The following is a 15,152-nucleotide window of genomic DNA, read 5'->3' as shown; positions in this document are numbered from 1 at the left end:
GCCCTTTACAGTTACTGTCCATCAGCATAGCAAAATGTTGTAGAATCTCTACTTGTCTTCTCTGTGTTGTGCAGCCCTCCCCTTTCTCCCACCCCCCCATGCTTGCTAATCTTAATACCCCCCTTCTTATTCCCCCCCACTTATCCCTCCCTACCCACCCATCCTCCCCAGTCCATTTACCTATGGTACCTGTTAGTCCATTCTTGAGTTCTGTGATTCAGCTGCTGTTTTGTTCATTAAGCATTTCCTTTGTTCTTATACTCCACAGATGAGTGAAATCATTTGGTATTTCTTTTTCTCCGCTTGGCTTATTTCGCTGAGCATAATACCCTCCAGCTCCATCCATGTTGCTGCATATGGTAGGATTTGTCCTGTTCTTATGCCTGAGTAGTATTCCATTGTGTATATGTACCACATCTTCTTTATCTATTCATCTATCGATGGACATTTAGGTTGCTTCCAAATCTTGGCTATAGTAAATAGTGCTGCAATAAACATAAGTGTGCATCTGTCTTTCTCAAACTTGATTGCTGCGTCCTTAGGGTAAATTCCTAGGAGTGAAATTCCTGGGTCAAATGGTAAGTCTGTTTTGAGCATTTTGATGTACCTCGATACTGCTTTCCATAATGGTTGAACTAATTTACATTCCCCCCAGCAGTGTAGGAGGGTACCCCTTTCTCCACAGCCTCGCCAACATTTGTTGTTGTTTGTCTTTTGGATGGCAGCCATCCTTACTGGTGTGAGGTGATACCTCATTGTAGTTTTAATTTGCATTTCTCTGATAATTAGCGATGTGGAGCATCTTTTCATGTGTCTGTTGGTCATCTGTATTTCTTTTTTGGAGAACCGTCTGTTCAGTTCCTCTGCCCATTTTTTAATTGGGTTATTTGTTTTTTGTTTGTTGAGGCGTGTGAGCTCTTTATATATTCTGGACATCAAGCCTTTATCGGATCTGTCATTTTCAAATATATTCTCCCATAGTGTTGGTTTCCTTTTTGTATTGATGGTGTCTTTTGCTGTAAGAAGCTTTTCAGCTTAATATAGTCCCACTTGTTCATTTTTGCTGTTGTTTTCCATGCCCGCAGAGATATGTTCAAGAAGAGGTCACTCATGTTTATGTCTAAGACGTTTTTGCCTATGTTTTTTTCCAAGAGTTTAATGATTTCATTACTTACATTCAGGTCTCTAATCCATTTTGAGTTTACTTTTGTATATGGGATTAGACAATGGTCCAGTTTCATTCTCCTACATGTAGCTGTCCTGTTTTGCTAGCACCATCTGTTGAAGAGACTGTCATTTTGCCATTGTATGTCCATGGCTCCTTTATCAAATATTATTTGACCATATATGTTTGGGTTAATGTCTGCAGTCTCTATTCTGTTCCACTGGTCGGTGGCTCTGTTCTTGTGCCAGTACCAAATTGTCTTGATTACTATGGCTTTATATTAGAGCTTGAAGTTGGGGAGTGAGATCCCCCCTACTTTATTCTTCTTTCTCAGGATTGCTTTTGCTATTCAGGTTCTTTGGTGTTTCCATATGAATTTTTGAATTATTTGTTCCATTTCATTGAAGAATGTTGCTGGTATTTTCATAGAGATTGCATCAAATCTGTATATTGCTTTGGGCAAGATAGCCATATTGACGATATTAATTCTTCCTAGCCACAAGCATGGGATGAGTTTCCATCTGTTAGTGTCACCTTTAATTTCTCTTAAGAGTGACTTGTAGTTTTCAGAGTATATGTCTTTCACTTCTTTGGTTATGCTTATTCCTAGGTATTTTATTTTGTTTTTGCTGCAATTGTGAATGGAGTTGTTTTCCTGATTTCTCTTTCTGTTGGTTCATTTTTATTGTATAGGAATGCTACAGATTTCTGTGTGTCGATTTTATATCCTGCAACGTGCTGTATTCCGATGTCAGTTCTAGTAGTTTTGGGGTGGAGTCTTTAGGGTTTTTTATGTACAGTATCATGTTATCTGCAAGTAGTGACAGTTTAACTTCTTCTTTACCAATCTGGATTCCTTGTCTTTTTTTATTTTGTCTGATTGCCATGGCTAGGACCTCCAGTACTATGTTAAATAATAGTGGGGAGATTGGGCATCCTTGTCTAGTTCCCGATTTCAGAGGAAAAGCTTTCAGCTTCTCGCTGTTCAATATAATGTTGGCTGTGGTTTTATCATAAATGGCCTTTATTAGGTTGAGGTACTTGCCCTCTATTTCCATTTTGCTGAGAGTTTTTATCATGAATGGATGTTGAACTTTGTCAAATGCTTTTTCAGCATCTATGGAGATCATCATGTGGTTTTTTTCTTTCTTCTTGTTGATGGAGTGGATGATGTTAATGGACTTTTGAATGTTGTAACATCCTTGCATCCCTAGGATGAATTCCAGTTGGTCATGGTGCACTATCCTTTTGATGTATTTTTGAATTTGGTTTGCTAATATTTTGTTGATTATTTTTGCATCTACCTTTATCAGGGACATTTGTCTGTAGTTTTCTTTTTTGGTGGGGTCTTTCCCTGGTTTTGGTATTAGGGTGATGTTAGCTTCATAGAATGAGTTTGGGAGTATCCCCTCCTCTTCTATTTTTTGGAAATCTTTAAGGAGAATGGGTATTAAGTCTTCCGTGTATGACTGATAAAATTCCGAGGTGAATACATCATCCCAGGGGTTTTGTTCTTTGGTAGTTTTTTGATTAGTGCTTCAATTTCATTGCTGGTAATTGGTCTGTTTAGATTTTCTGTTTATTTCTGGGTCAGTCTTTGAAGGTTGTATTTTTCTAGGAAATTGTCCATTTCTCCTAGGTTTCCCTGCTTGTTAGCATATATGTTTCCATAGTACTCTCTAATAATTCTTTGTATTTATGGGGGGTCCATCTTGATTTTTCCTTTCTCATTTTTAATTCTGTTGATTTGTGTTGACTCTCTTTTCTTCTTAATAAGTCTGGCTAGAGGCTCATCTATTTTGTTTATTTTCTCGAAGAACCAGCTCTTGGTTACATTGATTTTTGCTATCGCTTTGTTCTTCTCAATTTTGTTTATTTCTTCTCTGATCTTTATTATGTCCCTCCTTCTGCTGACCTTAGGCCTCATTTGTTCTTCTTTTTCCAATTTTGATAATTGTGATATTAGCCCATTCATTTGAGATTGTTATTCCTTTTTTAAATATGCCTGGATTGCTATATACTTTCCTCTTATGACTGCTTTTGCTGCGTCCCACAGAAGTTGGGGCTTTGTATTGTTTTTGTCATTTGTTTCCATATATTGTTGGATCTCCATTTTGATCTGGTCATTGATCCATTGATTATTTAGGAGCATGTTGTTAAGCCTCCATGTGTTTGTGAGCCTTTTTGCTTTCTTTGTTCAGTTTATTTCTAGTTTTATGCCTTTGTGGTCTGAAAAGTTGGTTGGTAGGATTTCAATCTTTTGGAATTTAGTGAGGCTCCTTTTGTGGCCTATTAAGTGGGCTATTCTGGAGAATGTTCCATGTGCACTTGAGAAGAATGTGTATCATGTTGCTTTTGGATGTAGAGTTCTGTAGATGTCTATTAGGTCCATCTGTTCTAGTGTGTTTTTCAGTGCCTCTGGGTCCTTACTTATTTTCTGTCTGGTGGATCTGTCCTTTGGAGTGAGTGGTGTGTTGAAGTCTCCTAGAATGAACGCATTGCATTCTATTTCCTCCTTTATTTCTGTTATTATTTGTTTCAGGTATGTTGGTGCTCATCTATTGGGTGCATATATATTCATAATGGTTATATCCTCTTCTTGGACTGAGCCCTTTATCATTATGTAATGTCCTTCTTTGTCTTTTGTTACTTTCTTTATTTTGAAGTCTGTTTTGTCTGATATCAGAATTGCAACCCCTGCTTTCTTCTCTCTGTTGTTTGCATGAAATATCTTTTTCCATCCCTTGACTTTATGTCTGTGCATGTCCTTGCGTTCAGTGTTATTCTCTTGTAAGCAGCATATGGATGGATCTTGCTTTTTTATCCATTCTAGTACTCTGTGTCTTTTGATTGGTGCATTTAATCTGTTTACATTTAGTGTGATTATTGAAAGGTATGTGCTTATTTCCATTGCAGGCTTTAAGTTTGTGGTTACCAAAGGTTCAGGTTTAGCTTCTTTACTATCTTACTGTCTCACTTAACTCAGTTGTTGAGCTATTATAAACACGGTCTGATGATTCTTTATTTCTCTCCCTTCTTATTACTCCCCCTCCCTTCTTCATATGTTGGGTGTTTTATTCTGTGCTCTTTTAAGGAGTGCTCCCATCTAGAGCAGTCCCTGTAGGATGCCCTGTAGAGGTGGTTTGTGGGAGACAAATTCCCTCAGCTTTTGCTTGTCTGGGAATTGTTTAATCCCTCCTTCATATTTAAATAATGTTCGTGCTGGATACAGTAGTCTTGGTTCGAGGCCCTTCTGTTTCTTTGCATTAAGTATATCATGCCATTCTCTTCTGGCCTGTAGGGTTTCTGTTGAGAAGTCTGATGATAGCCTGATGGGTTTTCCTTTGTAGGTAACCATTTTTTCTCTCTTGCTGCCTTTAATACTTTGTAGTTGTCTTTTATCTTTGCCATTTTAATTTTTATGTGTCTTGGTGTTGCCCTCCTTGGATCCTTTGCCATGGGAGTTCTGTGTACCTCTGTGGTCTGAGAGGCCATTTCTTCCCCTAGTTTGGGAAGTTTTCAGCAATTATTTCTTCAAAGACACTTTCTATCCCTTTTTCTCTCTCTTCTTCTTCCTCTTTTACCCCTATAATGTGGATATTGTTCCTTTTTGATTGGTCACTCAACTCTCTTATAATTCTTTCATTCCTGGAGATCCTTTTACCTCTCTCTGCATCAGCCTCTCTGCATCTCTGTTCTCTGCTTTCTAGTCAATTAATCGTCTCTTGCATCTTGTCCATTCTGTTTTGAAGTCCTTCCAGAGCTTGTTTAATTTCTGTATTCTCCTACCTTAGTTCTTGCATATTTCTCTGCAAGTCCATCAGCATGGTTATAACTTTTGTTTTGAATTCTTTTTCAGGAAGACTGGTTAAATCTATCTCCCCAGTTTCCGTCTCATGGGAAGATGTAGCAGATGCCGAAGCTGTCAGGGTTAGTCCTTTATGGATCATATTTTTTTGCCTTTTCATGTTGACAGGTGCTATTGACTGTCAGCTGGGAGAGCCAAACTTTTCACTTGCTACTGGCCTTTCTTTACTGGGACAACTGCGACCCCTAGTGGCTTGTGTTGGGTAATTGCGTGTAGACTGGGTCTTTTTGTCTTTCCTGCTGGAATGGAGGAATTTCCCTTTCTGTGGGCATGTTCTTCCTTAGGCTGCTTCTCTGCTTTCGCAGCACCTGGAGTGGTATTGGACAGGGGGGCTATTTTGCTGTTTACCTCCGTGAGGGGTCTCAGAACTGTTGCCCAGGGGGTTAGTGCGCCCGATTTTCCCTGTAATTTCCAGTCACTGGGCTGTGACCTGTGTTGTTTTTGTTCAGCTGTTATGTCCCTGTCCCTTTAAGACTTTCAAAAAGCACTTGCTTTTCTTTGTCACAGGGGCATCAGCTTCGGAACCCGCTCAGAGGTCTTGCTGCCCTGTTTCCCTTGTTTCCAGCCCTCCACGCATGCACTGTGTCTGGGCTGTGATGCGGGTGACTGGGGCTGGGTGTTTAGGAGTCCTGTGCTCTCTCTCCCTCCCGCCGGGAGCTGGCGGGAAGCATGCTTTTGTCCCTCTGGGCTGGGGGTTATATCTTACCCCTTTCACCAGGCACTGGGCTCTTGTACATGTAGATGTAGTCTGGCTGTTGTCCTGTGTCTACTGGTCTCTCTTTTAGGATTAGTTGTATTTGTTGTATTTTCAAAAATATATATGTTTTTGGGAGGAGATTACCACTGTCCTACTCACGCCACCATGTTGGCTCCGCCTCCGATATTAATATTTTTAAATTAGGATCTAATGACTAGACACAACTAATTTTAATTATATAACAAGATTAACATGTGTTTTCTGCAGACAGAAATAATGTCATATAATTACTATTTCCTCCTTCTGAGAGTGATGAACTTACCCCTACTATATTAGTTATACTCTGGCATCTTTTCTCTTTACACTGATGTAAAGTAATCATTGCAAATGTACAATGTGTGAGGAGCTGCTCAAATTCCTGCCTGAATCACATAAAGAATATAAAATTCAGATCTGGAGAAAATTGTCTGAGGAGTAAATACACTGCTTAGAAATCCAGAAGTAGCCCCGAAAGTGTGTAGAAATATGAGGTGCACTTAACAGATATGCATCTTCTACAAGAAGAAATCTTAAGAAGTGTAGAAAGAATTGCAGAGAACTTCTTATTATATCTACAGGAGATTATCTTTTCTGAGAAGGAGCTTGAGAAACTGGAAGTCATCTCTCTCCACTGGAAGGAAGCTCACGGAGCTGAGAAAAGACAATGATCCCATCAGGGAAATACTTGTTAACATCAAGGTCAAGTTCTCTGCCCAGTTCACAGGGACCCAGGACTGTCATGGAATCCCAGGGTCATCAGGTCCCCAAGGAGGGAGCAAGGGTCAATTCAATAATGATGTCTTGAGTTTTCTCATTTAGAATGTTTTTAATTGAAAATTAATTTAATAAATACAAAAAGATTATTTTTCTTATGCCAATTTTGGTTAAGTTGCATATTAGAATAATGTTTCATTTATACAATATTTTATGTTTTGACATAAAACATATTTTGATCTTGGAGTATTTTCCCATAAAATTGTAAATTTGTAAATGCATATGTAAATAAAATATGAAATAAATATACCCCTTTATTGATCGCACAAGAAAGCTACAAAGCACATTAAATAGTAGAAGCTTCCTTTGACTCTTTATTACTATAAAATCAGTTTCAAAATGGTTTTATTAATTTTATTAGTGTTTTCAAAGTTCCTGTATTCTTCCATTTTAATCATTTGTAATGTGTTGTATTTTTTAATTTACTTTTTACTAATATTATCTGTTCTATATTGTTTATTCTCTTTTCTTTGTGATAAGTTACCTGTGTTTCTTTAAATTTTTAGATGATGTGATCTTTGATATTGATTCTTTTAAAATTTGTTATATATAAGGTTAAACATGACCATTTTTCTTTTTTTTAATTTTTGTATCATTAATCTATAATTACATGAAGTATATTATGTTTACTAGGCTTTCCCCTTCACCAAGTCCCCCCCACATACCCCTTCACAGTCACTGTCCATCAGCTTAGTAAGATGCTGTAAAATCACTACTTGTCTTCTCTGTGTTGCACAGCCTTCCCTGTGCCTCCCCCCACATTATACATACTAGTCGTAATGCCCCCTTTCTCCCCCCTCCCTTATCCCTCCCTCCCTTCCCACACATCTTCCCCAGTCCCTTTCCCTTTGGTAACTTAGTCCATTTTTTGGTTCTGTAATTCTGCTTCTGTTTTGTTCCTTCACTTTTCCTTTGTTCTTATAATCCACATATGAGTGAATTCATTTGGTACTTGTCTTTCTCCACCTGGCTTATTTCACTGAGCATTTTTGTTTAATCATGAATTAGGTGTAACCTATGAAAAACATTATAGTGTATTTTCAATATATCTCATGTCAATGTATGTACAGAGATTTTTCTATATTTGACTTTGAATTATGTCCACACTCTTAATTTTTTTCTTTATAGCAAAGTGTAAAACAGAACTTCATTCCCATGTCCTTGACAGAATTCCTTTGGAAAGTGAGTGGTAATCTGAAATGTTGCCTCTTCTCATGCATAGATGGCACCAGGAAGTACATAGGCATGTAAGACAGTAACCAGATCTTCCCTGGACAACCTGACTGATGTACTGATAAATACCATATCCCCTGCTTCAAACTGCACGTAAACAGTCTCCAAACAAGGAACATTGTTTTTTTAATAAGTAAAACCATCCTATGAGTTTTACTTTATGTCAGTTTCTTTTTGCTTATGGTGGTAATTTTCTGAACAATTTTTTCTTCAATATTTCCATCAATAAATCATAATACTAGTTTTTAGCATTATGCTAGTTTTATTTGTGCAATGTGAGATTCCTGTACATGTCGTTTGGTTCATTTAGATGGGCACTTCTGTTGTCATGAGCCGGTAGATACCAGTTTCATATGCATGCTCCCAGGGCCTCCACACCACAGCCATATTCCTGTTAGTATCATAGGGGTAAGGAGTGGATCCTGAGCTGTGAGGACAGCTATCCCTGCTTCCGTATCCCTTTGACTCAGACAGTTCCCTGACCTTAATAAAATATACACAAGAACTTCAATGGAGGCCTTGCGTAGTAACAGAATTTCATGAGCAGCACAGGCAAATCAAAGCACTCCCGACTCATAGCGCTTGCTGAATGTGCACTGTGAGCATCGCGGGAGTGCCGTGGGGCAGTGTGGTGCGCAGGCGGCCTCAGCCTCATCACCTTGTTGAGGCTCACATATGGGAAGCTGGCTGTTGGCAAGAGGAAGGAAGTGAAACACTAGGAAAAAGGAGGCTTTCCTTCAGCCTCCCATCCTGGCAATTTTTCTTTATGTGTAAGCATAGGAGGTGTAGGGAGGCTTCATTTATGCATTATAACGATAAAAGGATATTTTTCAGGCTGATGATAAAAACACCAATGGCAAGCATTTAATACCTGGTCTGTGCTGAGCTCAGAGATTCCGGGACCTGATGGATGTGCTCCCACTTGCCAGGAAATGATACAGCAGGAAGGCCACCCAACACTGTGGAAATACATATCTTTTTAAAATGTAGCATCATTCTGGCTTGTGTAGACCCAGGTTGTACAAATTACAATGGATTATATCTAGTAAAGAAAATTGTCAAGGCAATACTATAAAAAACATTGAATTAAAAAGTATATTTTTAGTAACTTCTGTTATCAATTAGAAAATCTAGGTCTTAACATTCTATATATATTGCTAAGTAAATGTTGTTAACCACTGTCCAAACATACCACACTAATTGTGCTCCACTGATATTTCTGTTTCCTTGTGTGTTTCTGAATAACATTCTGCAATGGGAGCTCTATCACTAATCCCAAACAGCTAACATACCACATTATTGTTAAGATACGTCTAACCTGGGTAAATGGAAAAATCTGAAAAAAATTGTGTCTTAGGAATGAAGAATCTCTTTTTAAACTACCCTAATATATTTAATTTAACTAAATGCAACAATTCCCAGGACTTTTCCCAGAATTACTTTTATGTCCTTGTTTCTTAGGCTGTATATGATGGGATTCAAAGACGGAGGCACCACAGTGTAAAATATAGACAAAATATTATCAAGAAAGGTCCTTGACTCAGAAGCTGGCTTCAGATAGGCCAGGGCACCTGTTGAAAGAAACACAGTCATAACAACCAAATGAGGGAGGCAGGTGAAGAGGGCTTTGGACCTGCCCCCCAGGGAGGAGATCCTTAAGACAACAGAGAAGATGTGCACATAAGAATATAAAATGAAATGAAACAAGCTAGTGAGATACTTGCAGTGAATGCTAAAACTGATGCTTCATTTATGCTCATTTTGGAGTGTGAGATCAAAATAATCTGAGGGATATCAGAGAAGAAATTATGCATTTTGTTGAAAGTAAAAGTTGTGGAAAATGTTGCTGCTGTGTGCAGGGCTCCAGAGACCCCTCCACTGATGTAAGAAGCCACCACCATCCATCCACAGGCCCCCTTGTTCATGATGGTCTCATAGTGCAGTGGAAGGCAGATGGCCATATAGCGGTCATCAGACATCACTGTGAGAATAGCTACTTCAGCCAAAGCAAATCTAAAAAAAACAAAAGGACTTGGAAAACACATCCCAGGAGAGATATTTTGTTCCTTTTCATCAGAGAGTTAAGAACAAATTTAGGAACAGTGATGGAAACGTAACAGAGATCTATGAATGACAGGTTCTTCAGGAAGAAGTACATGGGTGTGTGAAGTTGAGGATCCCAAGTAATAAGGGTAATGATGAGTCCATTTCCAAACAGGGCCGCCAGGTAAGCCATGAGGAACAGGACCCCATGTAGGGTTTGAATCCTTGGATCATCAGACAATCCCAGAAGAAAAAACTCCATGACACCTGTGTGGTTGATTGACATCCAGTGGCCCCTAAGAGTGAGCTGTGTACTGCAATCAACACACAGAAAGAAAACAATATGCTGCCTGGTTGTGCTAACGGATGTGTTTATTATCTTACCTGTGGTCAATATCTCACAAACCATGTGTGTCTATTTATATATATATAAGTATATGTATGCCTATATATCAAGTTGAACCCTATAAATATATACAGTGTTTTTATTTTCTTATACCTCAAAAATCAGGAAAAATAAAATACATATAGTGGGTTCTTTCAAAACTAAGGTATTAATTTGTATGTCTAAGGATGGAGATTAATCTTTCAAATTCCCAGTTGCACTGATCTATTTATTGGTTTTGTGTTATTGTGACTGGCTCATGTATGTGTGACAATGTCTGTGATGGATGAATGAGCTGATCTTTCAGCATTTTCAAATTTATGTGATGTGTTCCCATTTACGGCTTTATCAAATTACCAAAGTGATATCCACTAACACAAAGTAAGTTATGCTAAAAATACACTTCTAGCTGTTAGAAGAAACTCCAGCCCATCTGTATAAAACAGTTTCAAATGAAACCAAAGTAGGAAGCAAAGACCAAGGTGTTCCTGGAAAGTTATTTACTTGTTCATAGTTTTTTATTTTACTTCTTGGTTTTATTGTCTTTGAAGATGAGTGAGTCTTGAATCCATCAAAGTAATCTAGTTAGAAATGATAAACACTGTGATTTCATTGAAGTGTGTTACCTACAGTAAGATTCTATACACAGAAAGCACATGATGATTGTTGAGGTCTTGGGGAGAATGGAATGTGGAGTTACACTTTACTGAGTTAGAGTTTCAGCTTCTCAGTGTGAAATATTTCTGGAGATGGATGGTGAATGGATGCCCAGCAATGTGAGTGTCATCACCAGCATAGAAATACAGTTAAAAATAATTAAAATTTCTTATTGTTCCTGCCATTTCCCAAAATTATATTAGTTTAAAAAACTTCTAACTTTCAACAATGATCTCTCTGAAATGAATGAAGTGTGAAACATAAATTGTAAGATACATTCTAAAATAATAGCCAGATAAATATTCCCATTATCAGGCACTTATGATTTTTCCAAAAGATATCAATTTCATGAACTTCTGAATTTTAGCCAGCTTCTTTGGAAATACAGGGGGAATTCTTTATTGTTTTATAATAAGGAGTCTCAGAATCAGTATAATGTAGAAGAAAGGACTAGGTCCAGGGGTTAGGAACATTTTGGTTTTCAATCTGTCGGCCTTGAACTGGGTGAATTACTTTGTGAAACTTTGTGAATATTTTAAGTGACTAAATTTTACAACTAATTAACAATAGGTTATAAGTGAAGTCCTATGGAAATTTATTGAGCAATAGGAGTACTGTGTACAGAGTGTTTGCCACAAGGTAAACATTCACAATAAACAGATACTAAATAAGATGAATAACAGGTAACTTTTGCTTAGTATTTATTGTGCCACAGAAAGTTAAGTATAGCGATTGAAAAAGCAAAGCTACAGAAGCAAGAACTGTGCACTTCTCACTGCTGCTCACCACATATAGGCAGTTGCCAAGTTGCATAAACCATTGTGTTTGTTTTATCACTTCTTGCAGGACTGTTCTAGGAACTAAATTAGTTAATGTAAAGAAGTTACTGAAACCCTTTGTTGACGGGAAGATTTTGGCAATGGTGATGGTCATCATCAACACTGAATTGTTGGTGATGTTGAACATGTTTTTTATTATTAATTTTAATTTTCTCAGTAAACAAAAGAAGATTTTAATACTACTGTTAATTCACAGCTAGGGGCATGGCCTGTAAATGGCAGAGATGGTACCGCTAAGTGGATCCTCTGGCTTCCATTTCTGCCTGTCCTATGCAAAAACACACAGCACAATATGGAGAGTTCTTGGCAGGAAGGGAGCAATGTGTGTATAACCTAAATAAAAGGTTGTTTAGCCCAAAATGTATGTTAGATAATAGAAATGAATAATCGGTCCATCTGGTTTCTGCGAACAACTTCACTGCAGTAGTTACCGCCATTTGCTCAGGACAGGCAGGGTGTGTTTATACGTGTGCAGCTTGTGCCCTTAAGTATTGGTGAGTGAAGGGGAAGGAGAGAATATTATCTCAATTAGAGGCATGTTTAAATTCTCCTAGTTGTGTATTTTAATAGAGTTAATTAAGTATCACATACTGTGTGTCTTCTAAATATTCAGGATAATTTGCCAGACTATTTGCTTACTTTTGATGTCATTATTAAATCACTTACTGTTTCAGCTGTTTCATAACACATAGGAAACTTCCTGTACTAGGTAAGAGTGATGGCAAAAATTCTAAATGAAAATTACAGGCCTCCAGAAGAGAATGGCATGATATACTTAATGCAATGAAACAGAAGGGCCTTGAACCAATAATACTGTATCCAGCATGATTATCATTTAAATATGAAGGAGAGATTAAACTATTCCCAGACCAGCAAAAGTTGAGGGAATTTGCCTCCCACAAAAAACCTCTACAGGGCATCTTACAGGGACTGCTCTAGATGGGAGCACTCCTAAAAAGAGCACATAACTAAACACCCAACATATGAAGAAGGGAGGAGGAGGAATAAAAGGAGAGAAAAAAAAGAATCATCAGACCATGTTTATAATAGCTCAATAAGCGAGATAAGTCACACAGTAAGATAGTAAAAAGCTAACTTTGAACCTTTGGTAACCACAAACTTAAAGCCTACAGTGGCAATAAGTACACACTTTTCAATAATCACCCAAAATGTAAATGGACTGGATGCACGAATCAATACACACAGAATAATAGAATGGTTAAAAAGCAAGACCCATCCATATGCTGCTTACAGGAGACTCACCTCAAACCCAAAGACATGTACAGACTAAAAGTCGAGGGATGGAAAAAGATATTTCATGCAAACAACAGAGAGAAAAAAGCAGGTATTGCAATACTAGTATCAGACAAAATAGTCTTCAAAATAGAGAAAGTAACAAAAGAAAAAGAAGAAAATTACATAATGATAAGGGGCCCAGACCAACAAGAGGATATAATCATTATGAATATATATGCAAACAATACAGGAGCACCTACATGTATGAAACAAATACTAAGAGAATTACAGGAGGAAATAGAATGCAATGCATTCATTTTGGGAGACTTCAACACACCACTCACTCCAAAGGACTGATCCACCAGACAGAAAGTAAGTAAGGACACAGAGGTATGAACAACACACTAGAACAGATGGACCTAATAGACATCTACAGGACTCTACATCCAAAAGCAACGGGATACACATTCTTCTCATGTGTACGTGGAACATTCTCCAGAATAGACCACATACTAGGCCACAAAAAGAGCCTCAGTAAATTCCAAAAGATTGAAATTCTACCAACAAACTTTTCAGACCACAAAGGCATAAAACTAGAAATAAATTGTACAAAGAAAGCAAAAAGGCTCACAAACACATGGAGGCTTAACAACATGCTCCTAAATAATCAATGGATCAATGACCAAATTAAAATGGAGATCCAGCAATATATGGAAGCAAACGATAACAAGAACACAAAGCCCCAACTACTGTGGGATACAGCAAAAGCAGTCTTAAGAGGAAAGTATATAGCTATCCACGCATATTTAAAGAATGAAGAACAATCCCAATTGAATGGTCTAATGTCACAATTATTGAAATTGGGAAAAGAAGAACAAATGAGGCCTAAAGTCAGCAGAAGGAGGGACATAATAAAGATCAGACAGGAAATAAAATTGGGAAGAATAAAAGAATAGCAAAACTCAATGAAACCAAGAGCTGATTCTTCGAGAAAATAAACAAAATAGATAAGCCCCTAGCCAGACTTATTAAGAGGAAAAGAGGGTCAACACACGTCAACAGTATCAGAAACGAGAAAGGAAAAATCATGATGGACCCCACAGAAATACAAATTATTAGAGAGTACAATCAAAACCTATATGCTAACAAGTTGGGAAACCTAGGAGAAATGGGCAACTTCCTAGAAAAATGCAACCTTCCAAGACTGACCGAAATTGAAACGGTAATCAAAAAACTACCCAGGAACAAAACCCTCGAGCCAGATGGATTTACCTCAGAATTTTATCAGACATACAGAGAAGACATAATACCCATTCTCCTTAAAGTTTTCCAAAAAATAGAAGAGGAGGGAATACTCTCAAACTCATTCTATGAAGCCAACATCACCCTAATACCAAAACCAGGCAAAGAGCCCACCAAAAAAAGAAAACTACAGACCAATATGCCTGATGAACGTCGATGCAAAAATACTCAACAAAATATTACCAAACCGAATTCAAAAATACATCAAAAGGATAGTGCACCATGACAAAGAGGGATTCATCCCAGGAATGCAAGTATGGTACAACATTCGAAAATCCATCGACATCATCCACCACATCAACAAAAAGAAAGACAAAAACCATATGGTCATCTCCATAGATGCTGAAAAAGCATTCGACAAAATTCAACATCCATTCATGATTAAAACTCTCAAAAAAGTTTTAGAGGGCAAGTACCTCAACATAATAAAGGCCATATATGATAAACCCACAGCCAACATCATACTGAACAGTGAGAAGATGAAAGCTTTTCCTGGGTGATCGGGAACAAGACAGGGATGCCCACTCTCCCCACTGTTATTCAGCATAGCACTGGAAGTTCTAGCCATGGCAATTAGACAAAACAAAGAAATGCAAGGAATACAGATTGGTAAAAAAAAGGCATCAAACTGTCACTATTTGCAGATGACATGATATTGTACATAAAAACCCGAAAGACTCCACTCTGAAACTACTAGAGCTAATATCGTAATTCAGCAAAGTTGCAGGGTAAAAAATTAACACACAGAAATCTGTGGCTTTCCTATACACTAACAATTAACTAATAGAAAGAGAAATCAGGAGGACAATTCCATTCACAATAGCATCAAAAAGAATAAAGTACCTAGGAAGAAACCTAACCAAGGAAGTGAAAGACCTATACCCTGAAAACTATAAGACACTCTTAAGAGAAAT

Source organism: Manis pentadactyla, chromosome 13, assembly GCF_030020395.1.
Source record: "Manis pentadactyla isolate mManPen7 chromosome 13, mManPen7.hap1, whole genome shotgun sequence".
In the NCBI taxonomy this organism is placed as follows: Eukaryota; Metazoa; Chordata; class Mammalia; order Pholidota; family Manidae; genus Manis; species Manis pentadactyla.
The sequence above is the reverse complement of the archived record's forward strand: the minus strand, read 5'-3'. Positions refer to the sequence as shown.